This window comes from Poecilia mexicana, unplaced genomic scaffold (assembly GCF_051168715.1).
Source record: "Poecilia mexicana isolate PSO_F unplaced genomic scaffold, ASM5116871v1 scaffold_6, whole genome shotgun sequence".
Taxonomy (NCBI): domain Eukaryota; kingdom Metazoa; phylum Chordata; class Actinopteri; order Cyprinodontiformes; family Poeciliidae; genus Poecilia; species Poecilia mexicana.
Genome location: NW_028263375.1, coordinates 24,530,074 through 24,548,742, shown reverse-complemented (window position 1 = coordinate 24,548,742; position 18,669 = coordinate 24,530,074). Strand labels below are relative to the sequence as shown.

At 40.7% G+C, this 18,669-nt stretch overlaps 1 protein-coding gene across 1 annotated transcript in view; it reads left to right on the top strand.

Moving 5' to 3' along the window:
- Window positions 1-7,354: 7,354 nt before the first annotated feature.
- prickle1a (prickle homolog 1a) overlaps window positions 7,355-18,669 on the top strand; it is a 29,170-nt gene continuing 17,855 nt past the window's right edge. Inside the window, exon 1 of the mRNA XM_088006470.1 lies at window positions 7,355-7,766. The gene's annotated coding sequence lies outside the window, so the exon portion shown is untranslated. The remainder of the gene's footprint in view (window positions 7,767-18,669) is intronic.

Genomic DNA, 18,669 nt, shown 5'->3' with positions numbered 1-18,669 from the left:
CATATAGCATTTTGATTACAACTGAAGGTAATATACTTGACAGTGCTTTAAAATTGCACAATGTGTCTGGAAAACACATAACGCTGCCACCTGAATAGTAGTTCAAGTTTTGTTTTGTTTTTTACTATCTCATTGGCGAAAGAGGAGTCAGTTTGAGGAACGCCTCATGCCTACAAGAGCTCAGCCCCTGTGGACTCAACCACAGAAGCACTGCAATATCTGGGATGAAAATGAAAGGGTCGGAGAGGATGGAGAAATGCAAAAAGATGCATTGGAAACCAGAGAACATGAGGGTTTGATCCCCTGACAATTCATGCCTGAACTGAAGCACAACATTCAACGGGGGTGTGATGAATTCAGCTCCCAACTCACCCACCCAAGCAAAGATTTAAAGCCCATTAGTGATGGGAGAAGGCGAGGAAAGGGGAGAAGGGAGGCTCAAATCTATTTACCGGCTTGGCTTAGTCAGTTCCCCGCCTCTCTGTGTTTGTCTTTCCGTCATTTTCTAGTCCCTAAACGGCTACCAACTCAGCAGACCTTGTACTGGATCAAAACGCTGACTTGTGCAACGTCTCATTTTAATATCATCCTCACGTAACCTCAATATTTGGAAGATTGCTTGTAAGACACAGCTTGTATTTATGGGAGATATACTCATTCAGTACATGAGTGTTTTTTTTGTTTTGTTTTTTTTTTTCAAAAAAGTTTAGGACTTTTTTTCTACTTTTTGCCCCATTAAAACCACTGGTTTTATTGCATTTCATTAAGATTTTCTGTGACGGACCAACACAGTGCAGAGCCCAAAAATAAAATGTGAATTAAAGGAAAGATGGCTCTCAGTTTTCTTTCTTAAAGCGATTATGCGTCTGTTAATTTAGCTTATAGTGTATTAGGAAAGCATTCACAGTGCTTCACTTTCTCCACATTTTGTTATATTACAACAGCCTTTCCCTAAATTGTATTAACTAAATCTCTCTCCTCAAAATTCTATCTACTCATTACTCAGTAAAAAATAGAGAATCAAGAAATCACATTCATGTAAGTATGATGCCAAAAACTCACCTGTCTCCAGGCAGCTTCCTCCACCCTTCTTTCCAGTATTTCACAAGCTCCATCAGGTTGGATGGTTCGATTCAAGTCTGGACTCTGGCCTATCCACTCCTATGAGATTATAGTCATGCGATTTGGGTCGCTGTCCTGCTGGAAAGTGAACTGCCACCACCGTCTGAGGTCAGGCTCCAAACTTCTCCCATTTAGAGATGATGGAGGCTCTTGAGCTCATTGGGATCTTCAAATCAATAGGAATGTTTCTGCGTTCTTCCCCAGATTTGTTCCTCAAGACAATCTTGCCTCAAGTAATTCCTTTGAGTTCATGCTTGGTGTTTGACCTCTGACCTGCACTGTCAACTGTTGGACCTCTTATGGACAGGCGTGCACCTTTTAACTGAATTTGCAGCAAGTGTGTAGAAACGTTTCGAGCACGATCAGTGGAAACAGGTCAGTTTTGAGGTTCTTGACAAAGGCTGTGACGATTTATGTAAATGCAGTTTCTTGGTTTTCAAAAGAAAACTCAAAAACCTTTTTCTTTCCATATTGTCATAACAGGGTTTTTGTGTTTGTGAGGAAAGAGATGAATTTAATAGAATTTGGAATAAGGCTATACAATAACAAAATGTGGAAAAAGCGAAACATGGTGAATACTTCCCATCCATCCATCCATCCATCCATCCATCCATCCATCCATCCATCCATCCATCCATCCATCCATCCAATTTCTGGAAAAGTCTGGAAAAGTAATTTTTGGAAATTACAAATCAGCTGTCATATTTGGCCGCCTTCTCTGTCCATGCTAAGGACTAAGGACACACATTGTCACATCATGATGCTACCACCACCATGCACTGAGACTACAGTACATTCAAACGGACAGGTTTCGCTAATTAAGTGACTCCCAATGTTAACAAAACAAGCATAACTACCTTCAAAATGTTACAACTATTTGTTACTTTGTGTTGGTTTATATAAATACGATAAACTACACCACATGGTGGTCATCTAAAAAAAAAAAAAAAAAAGCCAAAAGAGTTACGAGGTATCAGTGCTGTTGCAAACCGCAGTAGACAGCGTAGACACAGACGTGCCAGTCACTCCTTCCTACCCAGCTTGGAGATAATTGCAGAGCAACGTTAATACGGACAAGCTTTAATGCAGACAGCGAATCCCATTGACTGAGTCCAGTGGATGTAATGACACTGCTTCAAGTGCTCTGTTTCCACTTCTGCCAGGCAGCAGTTCCATAATTAGCATGCTGTCAGTAAACAAGCCTTGTCTTGTTTTAGTGGCTGTTTGTAGTTATTTTGGAAGCGCTCAAGCAAGCACCAATTAGAGACTACAAAGGCTAAAGTGTGTCCGTGATAATGGTCTGGTATTCACAGAATGTAATCAGCAAGCCAAGAGAGTGTCCATAACAACTGTCTCAGTAACAGTTTAGTGGGACTGGAAGTCTGAAAAGTCTTATGAAGTTCATTCTAAGGCTGGTCTCTAATTGGTTGGGTTTTGTGTGTGTGTGTGTGTGTGTGTGTGCGTGTGTGTGTGTGTGTGTGTGTGTACGTGGAGGCTCGGAGTCTGCAATGGCTCTGTGGACCGGTCAAGCCTTTTTGCCTTCCTTCTCAGTCGATTGTTTGTTGAGCTTTCCTGCCTTTGTTTGGGTTGTAGATTTCCTGTGTAAGCACAGAAAAATTAAAAAATAACAGCCCAGCATCCAAGCTAAAAGCTGGCACCCTGTTGTGCTAAAGGTATATCCATTAAAACGGGTGTGTGTGGTGATTTGTGTTCCCTGGGCCGGGCGCAGCTTTTATCGCATCGGTTTCTGCGTTCACATTTAAGGCGAAACTGCAGGTTGCATAAAACAAATAAACTCAGCACAATTAGTGAACACAAGCGTGTCGGCTTCTTATTCCCTCGGCCTCAGTCGGCCTAAGGGAACATTCAGTCACGCGGAAAAAGGAAAGCAAATGGAAGTCAAACAAACCACTCGGTCTGGATGCTCTGAAGACAGGGGGAGTGTGTCGCATCACGTTGCAGGTAGAAGCTCATTTTTGTGCTTTGGATGGATGGATAGATAAACGGTGGACAAGCATTATTCCTATGGCTTATCAGCCATTTAGAATATCTTTCTCTTCTTTTCTTTTTTCATATTTCTATATTTCTTCCTTGATGTGACCAAAAATGTACAGCATGAAGTCTATTGGACACATTGACACGGTGGAATTAAAAACCTTTACAAATGGCTTTTTAAGATTTTCACTTAATTATTTGGAAGTAAAACAATTGACTTTGACTTTACTTTTCAAATTATTTAGCCATTTGTATCAATTCAGTTAAAATGACACCTATTGAAAATCATCGAGTCATTTTTACAGTCATTGTGCGGTGTTGTTATGTTATGTTATGTTATGTTATGTTATGTTATGTTATGTGAACATTATAATAAAAAAAAACAGTTGTAGCTTGTGAGATCCTCTGGTAAAGAAAATCATTGCTGCTATTTCTAGCAGAAACAATAACTGCAGTGCAGAAATGTCTGCTGGGCGACTGGGTCCCAAAAGCAAATTGGCAAGATTAAATTTGATATACTGGAATCAAAACCAGGTTCTGCGTTATTAGGAGCGCTGGAGAAAAGTCCTGCTGGTGCTGCAGCCGGAAAGCATGCGCAGCATCTTTACGTGTGAGCATTTCCATTGTTTTCTTCTTCATCTTTTACACTGCCATAAATATCTCACTAGATAAGATGCTGAAACGAGATTAAGACGATTGCACAAGTAAATATATTTGCTTAGGTTCAGCAATTCTGACTCAAGTCTGACTCAAACTCAACAAATGAGTTGACCAAAACCATTAAGATTCCTTGTTTTTTCTTTTTTCCCCTAACTGATTTTCAGTGAATATCCTAAAGAGAAAGTGAGAAATAAAGAAAAGAGGTTCAAGTTTCTCTAAAATGCTAATTCATTTTTTGGTTTCATCTGCTTTGTTAATTTGCTGAGGTCAGGCACTTTACATCATGTAAAGTCAAAAAACTGAACTAGGTCAGGCACTTTACATCATGTAAAGTCAAAAAACTGAACTGGTGTCTGAGGGCGGTACGGTGGATAATTAGTAAACTGGCACGCCATGGAGGAATTTAAAAGCTCCATTTGGTGAATCCAATAGCCACTAGTAGTAAAAACTGCAAGTTATTACACAACTTGCAGTTTTTTTGTTTTGTTTGTTTTTTTTTGGGGGGAAGGGGATTTCTGCTGCCGATTTGCAAGGCAGAACTTCGACTTTTATGTTTTTGATCATTTATTCAATGTTGCATGACTGTGTTTTTGTGTTTAATGATGTAAAGCACTTTGAAATGCTGCTGAAATGTGCTATACAAATAAAATTTGATTTGAACATTTCTAGCCGTATTAGCAGTAAATATTGCATTTTCTGCTTTAATTTTGATCAGAATTGTCACTGATACCCTACAGCCATCAGCTGAAACATACATACGTACAATCAGAAGAGAAAATTAATATTAAACAGCCATGTAGAAATTCACTTTTTCCACAATTTTTACCAATGCGTTGTTAAAAGCTTATTTCTAAACACTGGCTGTCATTGAAACGCCGCTAATCTATTAGCACTTAGCTTTCTCAGAACATGTCTCATGGTCCCAAACAAGACGCAACAATCAAATGCCAGAACATGCGGTGGATGAAAAACACTGTGATGACGGCTGCAGTCACACGCAACATTGCATTTCTTCACCTGATAAACTTTATGCTCACAAATAACCCTGTGCAGTTTCCTTGGTGGCTTGACTGTTGACTTCCCTGCAGGAGGTTTCTGTCATTGCTGGGGCTTGAAATGTCCTGCGTCCTCTTCCCTCAGCGCTGGGTTGTTCCTTCGCTTCAATCCAAAGTTCCATTATTTTACAATCATAGGGCAAAAAAAAAAAATATATATATATTACCAATGAAAAGACCGATTTTATTGGTGGGCGAAGAGAAATATGTTCTCTTCATCCATTTGCTTCCAATGAGCTCACACATATTTCAAACTTTGATGATCTTTGAAGCAGATGTTCTGTCTTTGTCCTTTTTCTGTTGCCAGTAAGTGTTCAGACATCTATTATTAAAAAAGCATTTCAACTTCTGTCCACTGTCATGGAGAGAGAGCAACGTCAACATGGTACCGGCTCAAGATGCTCGTTATCATTCATAGCCATCTAATGACCCAGAGTGATCCTTTTTTTTCTGAAAAATAACATTTTCAAGATTTTCAGTTTTCCAGATCTTAAATATCCACCCTCCCAAATATCTTTAAATGTGCAGCCCTGAAAAAAAAAAAAAAAAAAAAAAAAAGACTGAATATGCTTACAAACTGAATCAATGCTAATGAGTGGTCTCATCCATCTGGTTCATATAAGCTGTGTCACAAAACTCGCTTTGCTTGCTTAAAGTCAAAACTGTTTGGAGAATGACTGACCCCTTCTAACTTACAGAACCTGTTCTTGCTTAGGACACGTTCACACACACACACACACACACACACACGCACACACACAAGCACACACACACACACACAGGCACACACGCACAAATCGACGCAATGGTGATTGGGTTGTAACCTGGGTCAGCCAAAGACATAACACTATAAAGGTCAAAGTGCGTGGATTTATTCAGATACATTTAGGTCAATTTTACGTTTTGAGCCGTCTCAAGTGTCACAAGAGGGCCCGGATTTCACAACCAATTTAAGATCCTAATTTCAAAAACGGACGAGCGATCCAGATTTGGCTCAATTGTTGTGGGCTTGCTGTCACTCCTAATGTTACGGAGATCCTTTATCTGGGTCGCAGATGGCTGGCTCTCTCTGTTATGGTTTACTAGCGGAAAAACATGTCTTTGTTGGCAAAGGATGTCGGCACATGAATGTTCAGAACACAGAAAGCTACTCTTTTTTTTTTTCTTTCTTTTTACACGAGCCTCAGTAGCTTAAGTCTCTGTGTGTATTGTGGTCATGCATTATTGATTAATGGGTGGCTGTTGTTCTTTTCAAATCTTTGATCGTCCCCTTGCATTTTGTGTAACTCAATGGACATGTAGCTTCTTTTCACTTCAATACATATAGACTTACCTTTCATTCTACGCATCGAAAAGGAGTTGTGTTACATGGGAGAACACAGAAAATGTTGAAATGGTGTCAAAGCAACCACACAGAATATTTTAAAAGATCACATTTCTACATTTTGCTAAAGATGTGCATTAAGTTAAAAAAAAAATTGAGCCCGATGACGGCTTGCAAAATAAATCCATACTGTTTGAATCTTTCAAAGTGTTTGGGAAGTGCGTTAAACATGTTTTTTTTTTTTTTTTTAACATTGTCAACATTGTTTATTATTAAGAATATGAACCAGTAAGAGGCTGCACAAGAATTAATGGTGGGGTGGAGATTATCCATCCATCTGGATGAGAGCCTTAAACATACAGACAGGGCAACAAAAACAATGGTGTATGGTTTCGATCTAATCAGACTAAGCTTAATCTTTTCTGCAACAACTGGGGAAAAAATGTGCCATATGTTAGAATGTCCTAGTCAAAGTCCAAACCTACATTCACTTAAGAATGCCTAGGAAAACTTACTAACGTGTATCTCTTCAAGCCATCTCAGTGAGCTTAAGCTGCTTTGCAAAGACATGGCATGCAAGGGTGCTGGAAAAATACCCCCAAAAGACTAACTGTAAAATTATAAGGTTGATTTACAAATTATTAACTCACAAGCTACACTCTTCAGGGCGACATTTCTCTTCTTATTTTTTCTTTTCTTTAGCACATTTGATGTTTGTGATTGTAATTTGAGATGCACCGATCCGATATTAACATCTGTATCGGTCCTGATTCTGAAACAAATTCAATGGCAGGTCTTTCAAGTCCAATTCTATGCTTTGTTCTGTGATCAATATAATGCTTTATTAGTTATTTTACATTATATTTAGAATTCATAATAGCACTTCCTGAACAATTTGAAAGATGGTTTGTTGCAGTTTAACTTTTACATGTTTGGTAGTCAACCTATTGTTTTTTTTTTTGTTTGCTTGTTTTTGTTTTTATCAGTTTCAGTGTTTTCACTGTTTATTCTACATAGGCTGTTAGAATCTTAATTGCCTGAACAAATTAAATCGGTATCATAAAATAAGTGAACAGACACCCTGTATGATGCAGAACCAGCAATAGTGACTAAGAAGTTTTTAGAGTCTTACAAACCCCCCCCCCCGCCCCCCCAACCCCCCTTTGCAGCAGCAGCATCAAGAGTTAAAACTCTCGGGGGTGTTTGTCCACTGTGCTGCTGAGACTGGTCCGTCTCTCCATGAGCGGTGGGGGCTTCTAGTTTAAGCCAATAGGCAGGGAGGAACACTAATGTCATTCCACTGTGACCGTGGAGGAGCGGCGCAGATTTCACCGTGCCGCGCTGAAGCGACTGCGATGCGGTGACGGCGCGTAAAGTCACATCGCCCCTTTCCAGATCAGCCAGTTCCTGGGTTTTCAGCGTATCGCTTTGCACAAGCTCTTTGTTCGATCCCAGCGGAGCTGTGGTTGCCTTTTTTTCCCCCCCCTCCTCTTAAATTTTCTTCCTGGACTTTGCATCTAATCCAGATGACACCCTCTGCAATCTTCTTCCGCTTCACCAGGAGTATTGGCTCTGGATACGCGGTTTGCTGCGACTGAACTCTTTTCTTGGTGAGTGGACCAGTTTGATCAACTCTCTGCTGTCTGCGTAAATAAACGGTCATATTTAAATGGCAAACAGATGAAAAGCGTTCAGTTCTCTTTATTGACATGGTAAAATAAACACTTTACATCATCATAACATACTATGCGTACCATACTTTGTTTTGTTTTTTTTGCATAAGCTCAAAAACGCTGCTTACTGGTTTCTCAGTCCCTCGCCGTGCGCTTTTACGCAGCATGTTTCCAAAGAGACACGTATCACTTTTCCGTGCGCGTGCCGTGAGAGTAACTTCATACCCTGACAGTGGTGGGGGACGGGGGGGGGGGGGACTTCAACCCTGAGCCGTCGGGCAAGCGGGAGTGTGGACACTGCCCCCTCTCCAGATGCATGCATTCAGCTGTCGCCTGTCACTTCGGTGACAACTGGTCTGCGCTCCTTGACCGCTGCCCGTCCGCCACGGGTCCATAGCTGTCAGGAGAGCTGTTGAGTGGGAAGAAATGTGGTCCCACAACACCACCACGGCCACATGTAGTACAGTATGAGAAGTTTCTTTTACGTTCTACGAACTCTAACCATGATAGATAGGGTGATAATGACATGGGAAGTGGAGGGGGGAATGTCAAACGAGACATTTTACAAGACCTGCAATCTAAAACGCTGGCTTTTTTTATTTTATTATTTTTTTTATTTTAGTGCTTTATGATCTCTGAAATAACATCTCATAAGCAAACACATCACTCTTTTCTACACTTTTAATATTTGTTTTCATATCCTCCGCGCTGTTCCTGAAACTGGGTCAACACTAATGCAGAAACGCATACACACAGATTTGGTTTCTTGAAACAAAAAGAAAACCGAAACCAGCTGCTTCAGCGGATTTATGACTCCTTATAGACCCCTCTATGAACAGAGGTGAAAATATCATAAAATGTTTCCTCTGCAGGGCTCTGACACACCCTCCAGAAGACATTTACATCCCAGGCTGTCAGGGAACCTGCAAGACACAGAAGAGTATCGCTGTTTTTGTGTAGCCAAAGATGTCCAAAATCATGTTTTGTTATTGTCGGTGTGGGCAGCAGAGCAGGCTGGGATTTCAGAACAGTTTATTATTATTATTATTATTATTATTATTATTATTATTATTATTATTATTTTAGCCAGTCACGTTTAAGAGATTTTCAGGACATAGACATCGGGCTTGTTTCGCAGCAAAAAGAACCATCTTAGTAGTGCTGCCTTAAGATGTTTATCCAAAAGTTAGCCAGAAGTTGTTTTAAAACTTCTCCGTTCTTATGTGGCACCCTTTTTTTTAGGCCACAGAAAGTCTGCTAGTAAGTACAGGAACACTTCACGTAAAGAGAGAGAGCTTAAGCGAAACGGGGTAAAACACGACGAAGACAAAGAACAGGAACAAGGTGGTGGTGTCACCTAGTGGTCGGATTACAGGTTGACAGCCTCACGGTCTTTGAGCCCCGGCGTTCATCTCAAAAGTGTGGAATACGGTCAAAGCTCTTGTTAAACAAAGCTCACTTAGACCGAAGTGACTGAATCATTGTGTCATTTTACAAGCTCAGCCTGTGGCTGAATAAATGTTACGTGTTTCTACACCCGTGATCTCCCGGCTCTTAATGCGTCCCACGATGTCAAAATCCAGGGTTTTATTCTCATCAAATGCACAGCGCAGCATTTGGTCCGCGCTCCCCAGCTGCTGGCTGCACTGCAGCGATGATGTAGCAGAAAAGGCATTTGCTGGGGGAGACGTGAGCTGAGCTGAGTTCCTCTGTGATCTGCTGCAGGTGAGAATTTCGTCAGAATGTTAATAATAGATTTGCGAGTGATGTTTTTTTTTTTTTTTTTTTTTTGCAGCGGCCCGCCGATTCCTTGTGTATGTCTCCTCTCCGGTTTCCGAATCAAAAGATGCCAGTAATAGAATTGAAAGGGTTGTTTAGTTTTGCAGGGAGACAAAAGAGGGGAACTAAGAATAGGTGACCTTCTCGTTGTTTTGTTTCTGGAGACAGAAATGGAAAACGGCTCTGTGGCTGCTCAGTCATTCTGATGTTAAGAAGTATTTGCTTATTGTATCGGGACTATATATAGATGTATAGTCGAAGTAATTTATAGTACCTTGCTAAAGTATTCATACCCCCTTGAACTTGAAGTTTTCTCAACTTTGTGTTTATACTTTGCCGCATTAGTTGCTATTGTTTGGAATTATGTCCCTATCATTTTTGCACATCTAAAAAAAAGTGACATTTTTGTCAATTCTTTGCAAAAATAACTCACGTTCAGTCAGATTGGATTTCAGTGATTTTTGGAGTCTCACACAGGTTTTCTCCCAGGATAACTCTTGCGTTTAGTCCCATCCATCTTCTTCTTCTTCTGCTAAAACCAAGCAACCCACAGTACTATGCTGCCATTACGGTGTGTTTTACACCAGACACAGAGTTTTGCATGTAGACCAAATGAGCAGAGCACCTTCTTGTCATTTGAGGTAGGCACCCACGTGTTGGTAGCTCTGTGACTGCAGTGTGCTGTTTGCATTTTCAGGTGATAGATAACAAAAAAAATGTTTATAATCCAGTCGTTCCTTAAACTTTGCTACAACTTTATCCCCAATCTTTCTCATGTTGATTTCTTTGAATTTTGTTCAGGGGAATAACAATAAAGAAGGCTCAATGCAAAATGAAATGAAAGCCATGCTTTTCAGATTAATGTTTGTGGGGAAAAAATAGATATGTGTTTGTTGATTTCTCATAAAATCTCAATAAAAAATACATAAAAATGTGTAATGGTGTTGTAGCTAAATGTAACAGGACGACACGGCTTGGTCTATAAAGCTGTAAGTGTCAGTATCTTAAAATGCTCTGTAACAACTGCACACTTTAGCGGAAAGAGAAAACAAATAATGGAAATGAAAAGAGTTTTAAGCATAAACAATGAGGCTTGTCTCTCTGTGTGTGTGCGTGTGTGTGTGTGTGTGTGTTTCTTTCCTGACATGGACAGGGACAAACTTGTCCAGATGCATGTGAGTGCAAGCACTTAAGGCAAGACACTGAGTCGGGTTTGAATGGTCAGAGTGTAAGTCCTGGTACCAGTGTATACGTTCGCCACTGTTGATTTAAATGGTCAGCGCAGAAGAAATGTTCACAGAGGCCTGTTTGTGCAGGGACAGAATGAATCACCTTGCGCCTCGTGTAAATCGCCTGCAGGCCAAACACTTTGGCAGCCTTTCATCCCCCCAGACGCGCTCCGGTTTACCGCAGCGAGGCTAAAAGCAGACCAGGACAGGGCCGAGTGTTGTGAGGAGCTGTCAGAGGAGGCCTCGTCCCCTCCGCAGTTCTGGACACGATGAGATGTGGCGCGGAGTCGAGTTGCCACAGACGAACTCCAGAGGGCCGGGCCCGCTGACTGTAAACTGTTTGGGGTAGGCTGGCAGAAGGCTGGATGAAATATGGCTTGTTTAAACGCCGGTGGTCCCTGAATGTGTAGTCACTGTTGCCTTGCGGGACGGATGGTGGCTGGGATGGTAAAAATTTAGGACACTGTTACAGTGTGGTCGTTTAGAGGGGAGGAGGTGTGGTCGTTTATAAGGGGGTGAGGGGTGGAGGCGTGGTGGTGGGGAGGGGGGGGAAGGGATGACTGTTGTGAACCGATTCTAACTTTGTACATTCATTGTGTGTGAGACTGAGCGGGGATTTGCCTGGACCAGCGGCACACACTGGATCCACATGCTAAGCATTATTCCGAAGTGATTAAAAGTAGCTATGGTTACTTAGCGCTTCCAGGCACAACTGTGTTTATGAGGAGCTACAGGATGGAGCGAGAGGAAAATGGGTTTGGCTCAGCAGAATTCTTGTAACCGCACAGCATAATTGCGGGACCAACCGTCAGACCACCGCGATGATGAAAGTCACGCTCGACGCACATGTTTCATTATCACCACCATGTATAGGCACGATGCTCGGCTCTGGATGTGTACTACTTAATAAGCATTGGTGGAGTTTCACAAGAACTGCTTATTATCACCGTGCCTGTCTTTGATAAAGGGGAATAACAGACATGAGGATGCGTCAGCGACTTCAGCGACGCAGATTTGGGAAAGTTTATCTGAACTGACACTGAGAATGAGACTAAGATAATCCGATCAAGCACAAATGCAGTTTATAAATAATGTGGAAGGAGGAGTTCTGATTCCTTGTTAAATCATAACAGATTGACCACATTGTTATAAAGCTGATTTACATTTTACCAGACACATCCAGGTGAGTTTAAAGTCGGACCTGTGGAATCAAGGATTAACTTAAATAGAATCTGTCAGACAGTGTAAAGCAGGATGAAAGATCTCGAAAAGCAAAACCTGATCTACAGAAAATCGAGAAAACTGTTATTTTTAAGTGACAAAAGAACCCAAAGCAATAAGAGAGAAACTGGTGAGAAATGGCATCATGGGAGGTTTTTTCTAACAGAAAACCACTGCCGACCAAAACGAACACAAAACGCTCTTCACAGATGTGCCGAAAAACATCTTGGTGATTCAAAACATTAAAATAAAACGGTGTACTAGCAAGGAAAAAGTGGAGCTTCTTCAAAGGTGTGCATCCTGTTACATGTGATGTCAAACAAAAACACAGCATTTCTGGAAAATAACATATTTGGCTTAAAACATGGTGGTGTGAGTGTTCTGTGGAGTATTACTTGCTGTAAATGATGGAACCATGATATCTGCTGGAGATAGACACCAGCACAAGGGACAAGGGTGTACAGAAGATGGATGGATGGATGGATGGATGGATGGATGGATGGATGGATGGATGGATGGATGGATGGATGGATGGATGGATGGATGGGTGGATGGGTGGATGGATAGATGATATCTGCTCTCATTTTCTGACCTTAAGGTCAAGTGCACTTGGCTTCTGTAGCAGAACGATGAATCAAAGCACATCAGCAAGTCCACTCCTAAATAAGTCAACAAAAAAAGAAAGAAGAAAAGTTTTGGAATGGCACCGTTAGAGTCTGGACCTAAATCTGATTTAGATGCTCTGGCAGGACATTAACGAGGCTATCTATGTCTTATTGGTTAGTGCTAGAAACCCCCAGAGCGGCTAAATTAAACAACTCTGCGAAGAGGAGCATGCCAAAATTCCTCCACTATGATGTGAGACACTTGCTTGTTTTATTTCCTCTCAATAAGTGACATCATCGCCTTAAAATCGCTCTTTGTGATTACTCAGGTTATCTCGGTTTGACAGTAGAATGTATTCATTCAACCAAAATGTTTGAGTGTGACAAAAAAAAAAAAAAAAAAAAAGCAAAAACTGTCAGAAACTGAGGGGTGGGCGGCTAAATAAGCACACATTTACATCAATATAGCCATTAAAAAGCAATTCTCATTTCCTTCGTCGCACAACAACAGTGGATCCAGTTAAACGTTTCAGGACCTTTAGTGAAATATGCTAAACAAACACTCCTCCCACTCCTTCCTCCTGTGACTCAGGGCTCTCCTGTGTTTGCATTATTACAGGGATGGAGCTGGGCAGCACGGATGATGTACAAAAAAGGTCAACAGTGTTTGGAAATAAGCCGTGCGGGGACTTTTGGACTGGCAACAAAAATGTTTCCTGAGATTTTAAAGAAAGGTTTGCAGAAGCGGAGTTGAGTGAGAGCGGCTGGATGCCAGCCAGTATATTCCCTTTCTTCTTTCATTTTTTTCCCACAGTGTCCTTGATTAGGCCTCATAAATAAAAGTAAGAGCACTTGGTTTCACACCAAATGGCAAAGAGATTGCCAGTGATGTCTTGTTGGGCAAGTACTGAAAAATCCGAATATGTTCCCTGTTCATTAATTTTACGAAAAAAACAAAAAAAACTCCCACCATTTTCAGTCCTTAAGTAGACCAGCCAACAGTGTTTCCATCAAAACTCTTCTCTGAGTTTAATAAAACTCAAATCCATAAATAGGAATTTCTTGATTATCTGTTAAAAATAAAAGTTACGACTTCTATTACCATCCAGAACTTTTTAGAGTTTTATTTTATTCAACTTTCGGCTGGCAAGCGTTCTTACTTGCAATAAGAGTTATTCACCTCCTAATTATTTTTGCATGCAATCGCTGCTGCTGAAATACAATAAAGAGGGGCTAAAATAATTTTTGTTCCAATTACTGGACCAAGAACTGGCCAGCAGATGTGCATGATCAACAGCTGCTAAAACAAGGAGGCCACAGCGAGACTAAGAAAATAATGCAAACGCTAACATGTCGCACTAGTTTGCATAAAAACCCTACAGAGGCTTCAAGTCCCTGCGTGGAAGTTATTGATTTTTTTTTTTTTAAGGCAAGTTTGATTTCTCACTCCACTCATCCCCCCACTGCTCAGTTACTCCACACACAGCCGCCTAGGGCAACATAATCTGTCATCCAGATGATGGCTTCTTTAGAGAAGGACTTGCTTCTATCAGCAAGGAAATTCCAAACATATTACAACAGGATGGCTTTGTAGTAAAAAAAAAAAAAAGAGGATTGGTGCCCAACTGGTCTGTCTGCAGTCCAGATATATCGCTGGTTGAAAACATGCAGAGCGTTGAAGTGGCATAACGTTGTGAGAAACGCTTTGGCTCCATCATGCAGACCAGCTGTACCTGCATCAACCAGGAAAATGAAAACATTTTGCTTTTTTTTTTTTTTTTTGGAGCTATGGTACTTGGTTTCAGTGTGTTGTAAAGAGAAGCAGTCACGGAGCACAGAGCTGCTCCGTCTCAAACACCTTGAGAGAATTTTGAGGCGTTGCAAAAACGTGGTTGTATTTAATATCTAAATATTTCAGTTTGTAAAGGAAATTTTACAAAGAGATTTTACATGATGGAGCAATATTGTCATGCAGAGACAGAAATCAGTTCCCAGTCTTCTTTACAAAGCAACCCAAGTGTAACGCAATTGGATGGAGGGAGTCTGCGAACATCAGTTTTCATGTCTTAACAGGCGTTTATCGTATTGTTAATCATTTATCGCGATACATTTCTTATTGTGATAAGAATTTTGGTTTATTGCCGTCATTGATGTTCAAACTCACACAAAACAATCCGTACTGATTGTTGGTCTTATTATTAGTCTCCACTGTTCAATGAGTATCTATAAAAATCAATAAACTTGAAAATATGATTAATTGCAGTTACTGTGTGCTGTTTAGTGAAACAAATCACACTTCTTTATGTGACTGGTGTCCTGAAGAGGCACATTACAAGTGCGTATGTCTTTCAACGCCAGTACTTGTGTTTGTGGGGCAGTGATTCCTCCTTCAACCTTACAATTACCTGAAAAAGAAAGAATAAATAGTCATCATCTTCGCTTTTATTGTTATCACAATAGCACCTCAAAATATCTTAATAAAACATAAAGTTCATATCGCCCACCCCTGAGACTTAACATAGACTTCTAATCTCATTTAGGTCTGGACTTTAACTGGACCGTTCAAATACAAGTATATACTTTGGACCATTCCATTACTGCTCTGGTTGTTTTTAGGGGCTGCACTGCTAAAAGGTGAATATTCACCCCCATCTCAACTCTTTTACAGCCTTTATCTGTTTTTTTTTTTGTTTGTTTGTTTGTTTTAGGTTTGCAGAGGTTTTAGCTCCATCAGTCTTTGCATGAACCATGACTAGCCTCCTTGTCATTGCTGAATGAAAGGATCTCCACATCATGACGTTACCACCGACAGATTTCACTGTGGGGATGTGCAGTGTTTGTTAATTTTTCTGTCAAAAAAAAACATTTTACACGTAAACCAAACGTCCCTTACTTGGCCTAATGAAAGGCTCCTCATGGTTTTCCTTTCACAATGACGTTCTTCTTGCCATTTGCCTTGTTCGACAAACAGTTTTCATGTCAACAAAATGTCCCAATCTGAGGTTTGGATATCTGCAGCTCCCCAAGAACCACAACTGGGGCTCCTGACTGCTTCTCTGGTTAATGACCTCCTTCCCCATGAGTTTACAGTTGTGCCATTTTCTTTCCATTTTCAGATGAATTTGATCAGTGCTCTGTGATGTTTACAGAGAAAATGAACTGTTATTAATGTAGGGCAGGGGTGCCCACAGCCAATCCTCGAGATCTACCATCCGATCTACCATCAGTTGCAGAGTGGTAGCTCTCGAGGACTGGACTTTGGCACCCCTGGTGTAGGGAGATGTTGCCGGACAGCGTGCCGATGGATTAATATTGACAAAAGCCACCTGAGGATGTGTCTTGCAGAGCAGCAGGTTGCTCCACAGTCTGGGCTCTGTGAGCGACACAGAGAAGAATCATTTGGCTACAACAACCTGACGGGAGCTCCTCCTGGGGAGAGGCCAGTTCAGTGATCCAGCTCTTGTTTGCTGTGCTTGCTCTGTCTTCCTGTTACGGGGGTTGGGCTCCCAAAGAAAACAGAGCAGCGGCACAACAGATGTGTGCATCTGGATCTGTGTGTCCTGCCTGCAGGAAAACAGTTTTCACAACTCAGGGTTGCATGTTGAGCTTTACTTCCTTTGCTTTTCCAAAATAAATAAATACAATCTTTGCATCTGTTTCACGTGAGAGTAGATTCATTTTTAAACTAAATGTAATCCCTCATCATAGGTTCCGAGGCTAAATGAAGTTTGTTACTATTAGCTTTCTCAGGGTTAGCAGTCCTAAAAATAACGCACTGATACTGACTGAAACAGACACATTACATGCACGGCTTCTAAGAATAAACCCAGCTCTGGGAGACTGCTATCCAAGTGATAAGATGGCTAGTTGTGCTCCGTTTCCCATTCCACACATGCATGATGCCAACAGATGGATGCAAACCCATTTGCAGAGAGCAGCCAATGAGTAATGTCTGGTTTGTATATCTGATAAACTGACAGAGACCTCCCTGGGTACTTAGTTTGGACCCCAGGACACAGTTTCACATGCACACTTTGAAAATACTTTATTTTTCACAAGTGACTTACTCTATTCTTTTTTTTTTTTTAAGTACAAATAATTTGCTACGAGAGAAGTACATTTTCGCATTATTGAATTTATTCAAATTCAATTAGCACCGGTTCACAACAAATGCAAGGCCAAGACATTTTAACAGACACGCCCAGTTCATATTGAAGACTGCAGACTAGTCCAAAGTCTGTTTAAATCAATCCAAATCATTCCAATACAATATAGTCATATAGTAAGATTCAGGATTTAATTACATTAAGTTCTATTTTGAAATTTTGTCTGAGATTTCATTTTCTTCAATGTAAGATCTTCCCTTTTGAAAAACAAGATCTCACATTGCGCATTTTTCTGGTGACGTCACACCGGCTGTATGGCAGCTGATTCTTTTCTTTGAGGTTGTTTGTATTTTTTGTTTTGTTTTGAACACTTGGATTATGTTTCTGGAGAAAAAGCAATGTAGGCTGAAATGACCAGACTTCAATTATCTAAGAACTCGTGTGACGTATAGAAGAACGACACGATGATTCAAAATCAACATTGCTCAAAAGTGTCTCGTACAGCATAAAGTTTACTGATTAGCTCGCTTTGTACTTTGTGTGATGTCTTTGTTCAGCAAAATTAGCACTGTTTTCTTTGTTGCGCTTGTAAAAAACTTTGTATTTTATAATATCCTGCAACTGAAATCTGTTGTTCAAAAACCCAGCTGCGGTTTTTAATAATTAGTTGACATGTAGTTGTAAAAAAACCTGATGCAATATGGTTTCGCAAGAACCCATGGCTTGCATGTTAAGTAAAAAACTCCTACGATGCACTTTGCAATATAAAGCTGAGAATGCACATCTAAAAAAAAGACAGCTTACAGGTTGTGGAAAAAAATATCATATTAACTCATGCAACTTAGGCCAACAAGACCGTAGATTAGTGCCAAAAGTGTATGACATAATCCACCAATATTTTCATATTTGAAAAAAACAAACAAACAACAATATCTCATCTGAATTAAACATCCATTTGGATTTCAGGATTTTTATTGTGAGTCACACGTGGAGGTGAAAGGGTCAAGAGCATCGGATCAACGGAAAAGTTTACAGGGGGAATCACGGGGTCTCTCCTCTGCTCTTTATGCTGCTTTACTGCCACCTTAATGACTTAAATTGTGTCCAATTAAGCAGAGCAGGAAAGAAGCATCCCTGCTCGCAGTTGTCAGAGTCCTTCTATGCTCTGGCACTGGAGCATGTGTTTAATTAGAACTCTTTAAAAAGACTGTAACAGAGCGTTCCTTCAGGAATGTTAATGATTAGTGGGATCCTGACTGAGCAGCTCTTAAACGTCTGAGTATTGTCGGATTCCTTGGATTGCTTTTTGAAGTCATCCAGTTCAGGAAAGTGCTTCCACATGTTGGAAATTCACAACCTTTTTTTTTTTTTTTTTTTTTACTTTTTTCCTGCTTTCCTTAAAACTAGATTGTTCCTCCCAACAAATGATTCTCCTGTGCAACTCACACCCAGGTATTCCCTGTTTGGATATGCAGCCATAGTTGGTTTGCAAGTTACGCAAGCCCAGGGCTGGATGCTCACAGGAAATGGTTGCGTTTAAGGATAGACTGTTCAATCATTTAAGCAGGGTTCAGGGAAGAAGAAAAAAAAATCCAGATGTGTGTGAATCACTGAGGCTTGAACTTCAGCAAGAAGATATTAAACCTAAATACAGACAAGAGAGCTTTTTTGCGGAACAATGAAACTTGGTTGCACTGCGACACTCGAGGTAATTGGAGATCTAACAAAAAGAAAGAGAGCTGGTTGAGCATATTGTTTGAGCTCCTAATGTCCCCTTTTGTATATTTATGTCCATATACATCCCAGTTTGTCCATGGAGACCACACATTCTGCCAATCCCATGGTTTTGTCAATGCGGCTGTGAGATGTTAAGACCAGCCCATTCATCCAGCGACTGCTT